At 39.0% G+C, this 3,284-nt stretch overlaps 1 protein-coding gene across 1 annotated transcript in view; it reads left to right on the top strand.

Annotated features, from left to right (window-relative positions):
- The window catches only part of LOC101575163 (alcohol dehydrogenase E chain-like), a 58,354-nt gene that overhangs the window by 34,017 nt on the left and 21,053 nt on the right, over positions 1 to 3,284 (top strand). The window lies entirely within an intron of this gene.

Raw genomic sequence — 3,284 nt, 5'->3', positions numbered from 1 at the left:
CAGGCAAGCACTTATTCTACAGAGCTATCTTCCCAGCCCCGCATTCTTTTCAAATGCTTGGTTTTTCTGTGATTTTTTGTGCTAAGGCAACTTTTACAAGTAGTATTTCTGTTCTCCTTAGATAACATTTCTCCCTTACCTCACGGGTGTTTTGTTTTTTTGTTTAATAAACTAAAGAGATCAACACATTTTCAGATTTTCACAAGGCAGTGCTACAGATTGGTGCTCCTTCTCTCCCAACCCACATGATTCATTTGTTGAATCCCTAGCTGGTGTCCTTGTGCCTACATTTGGAGATAATTAAGGTTAAATGAGTTCTTAAGGCCATGACTCTGATCATGACAACTGTGTTTACAAGGTCAGACATTAGAGGACTGGCTTGCTTTTGCCACGGTGCCTCCAAGCCAGCAGGAGAGTCTTTGCCAGGAGCAATAAGTCCTTGGCCTTGTATTTCACAACTGCCAAACTGTGAGAAATACATTTCTGGTGCTACAGCCCTCATTTGTTTTACTTTGGTATGGCCATCTGAGATGGGCAGTAAATCACTTGTTTACATCAGTTAGCTGGTTCAATAACTCACCATTAGTATATGGCAGTAATTTGTTTAGTGCATATTGTTTATGCTGTGACTACTAACACTGTGTTTGATCATTGAGAAAGGATATTAACATTGCCTAGAAACTAGCACTCACAGGAAATTATTGTCAACTGGTAATTTATTACTTCTTTCTGCTACCTCTTAGGCCTGTTGCTATAAAAGGGAAAACAAAAGAAGGTCTCCCCATGTTACTCAGCTGTCCACTACTTTGATAAAATATCCAAGACAGTTCAAAGGCAGAGAGATGCATTTTGGCTCCAAGTTTTAACAGCTTCAGTTTCTGGTCTCTGGCCCCATTGCCTTTGGTGCTGTTGGTGACGCAGTGGCCAAGAGCACCAGCACATGGCAGAGGAAAACTGCTTCTCTCATGGGTCAGCAGCAGAGAGACGGCAGAGCCAGGGTCCCTCTCTCCAGGCTTTGGGTGACATGTCTCCTCCTAGGGCCCTCCTGCTCCCAAGGAACCAACAGCAAGTGACCAAGTTTAGATAAGGACTTGGGGGGACACTCCCAATCTGAGCTGCAGCACTCTGTTTTGGAGAGAACCTAAGTAGTTTTAGCAGGATGCTAGCCTTTCAGACATACTGGTTGAGGTATGACTTTCCACTCTGCTTCTTTCCCAGTTATGTAACTTCTGGGATGTGATTTATCTGTGGGAAGGAGGAAACAACACAACTTTGTATAAGGTGATGTTGTGCAGGTCCACTAAAAGGTGTTTCTCCAGTGCTCTCTATGATGTTAAGTACTTGTCACCATACTGGGGCTGGTAGGTGCTGAGCAAGGTCTCTGTCTTTCAACCTTCCACCCCAACTTCTTCCATGTAGGCAGAAATAGCAAAGTGTAGCTACCTGCATTTCACTGACAACATGCAGTGATGTTAACGAGGGCTTGAGGACTTTCTGTTCTTTTCCAGTTAGATTCTATTTTGATTTCTTGCTCTAATTCTATATCCCCATATTTTTCTCCATATAAAGCATTTCAACTGAAGAACCACCACCTTCATAGGGACCCTTCACAATCTCAGACTTGCAAAAGAGTAATTTTTGTAAAATGAAACATTGATGCTGTCACTTTAATACTGAAACCTTTTAATGTCTTTTTCCTTTGTAGAAAGAAATATGCACTCAAATTTTGAAAGTGGGAGGGGAGAACACTTGAGGTCTACTCTCTTAACAAGTTTTAAGTGTACAGTACAGTAGTATTAACTGATGATACCATGTTGTACAATAATCTTCAGAATGTGTCTATCTTTTGGAATTAAATCTGTATCCTTTGATCAAATCTCCCCATCCTCCTATACCCCTAGCTCTAATAAAAACCCCTTCTACTCTCTGCATCTTGACTTTTCCCTTTCACATATGAGAGCTGCCATTTCACTTGGAGCAACATCCTCCAGCTTTGTCCATGTTCTCACAGGAACAGCATTCCAGGTCTTGGCTCTTCTGATAAAGTCACCATGAACATTGGAGTGCAGATACTTCTTCTGCATACTAATTTCATTTTCTTTGAATAAATCAGAATGGGGATTGCTGGATCATATGGAGGTTCTATTTTTAATCTTTGAGGAAGCTTCAACTGTTTCACCTAATGACTGAACTCGTTCACATTCAAAACAACAGTATATAAGATTCCCTTTTCCGCTACAGTCCCTCCAACACTTGGTATGGTTTGTCCTCTTGGTAGTACACATTCTGACAGGTATGAGGTGATGTCTCATTGTGCTTTGGGTTTGTATTTCTTGATTATTATTGATGGTGATCATTTTCTCATGTACTTGTTGGTCATTTGTGTGTCCTCTTTGAAAAATGTCTATTCAAGTCCTTTGCCCATTTTTTAAGATAATTTGACTGAGTTTATATATTTTGAATATTGGACCAGGGAAATGGCTTAGTAGAATAAGTGTTTGCCTGGCAAGGGCAAGGCTAGGAGTTCAATCTCCAGTTCTCCCAAAACAAAGTATATATTTTGAATATTAATCATTTCTCAGATAATGATTTGTAAATATTTTCTCTTTTTTTGTTCACAGTCGTGACTGCTTTTTATTTTTTATTTATCTTTATTTTTTTCTCCATAATTTTATTGAGAGACAAATAGCAATGAGACAGTTTCAAATCAAATTGGTAGGACAGCTTCAATAATTAACTCATTGTATACTGTCTTCCTAGTGCTTATTTGCTGTACAAGATGCAGACATGATATCCTATTTACAAACACTATTAGAACAAATCCCTCTATTCATTAAGAGAATATAACTATATATCTATCCTAGCTGTTTTGAATATACAGATACAAAATGGACATTCATTTGTATAACTTCCCTTTTTTTTCTATTTCTAAAATTCATTTATTCCATTTGTATCTTGGGTAATTCCAGCTAATCACAGCTCTCAAATCACAGCCATCAATATGTATGATGCTTACAGGAAAGCTGTATGTGTCTCCTGTGAATCTACCTTGTGCTGGGTTTTCTTCACCTTTCTAAGGCTCAGTGCTGACTCATCATGATCACTGGAGAGGTAGAGGGCTCAGAGCCTCAACTCCCAACTGTCTTATCTTACTTACAGCTCTTTTGTCTTTGGACAAGTTGTCTAACTTACTGTTAGTTTCACCAGCTGCAAAATACAAATAAGTTTTCTTTCCATACATGCCATTTAACAAGTGATGGCAAAAGAAAGATTTCCTTTTTTTT

Source organism: Octodon degus, unplaced genomic scaffold (assembly GCF_000260255.1).
Source record: "Octodon degus isolate 3935 unplaced genomic scaffold, OctDeg1.0 scaffold00272, whole genome shotgun sequence".
NCBI classification, from domain to species: domain Eukaryota; kingdom Metazoa; phylum Chordata; class Mammalia; order Rodentia; family Octodontidae; genus Octodon; species Octodon degus.
Note: the sequence above shows the minus strand (reverse complement) of the source record. Positions and strands in the feature narration are given on the sequence as shown.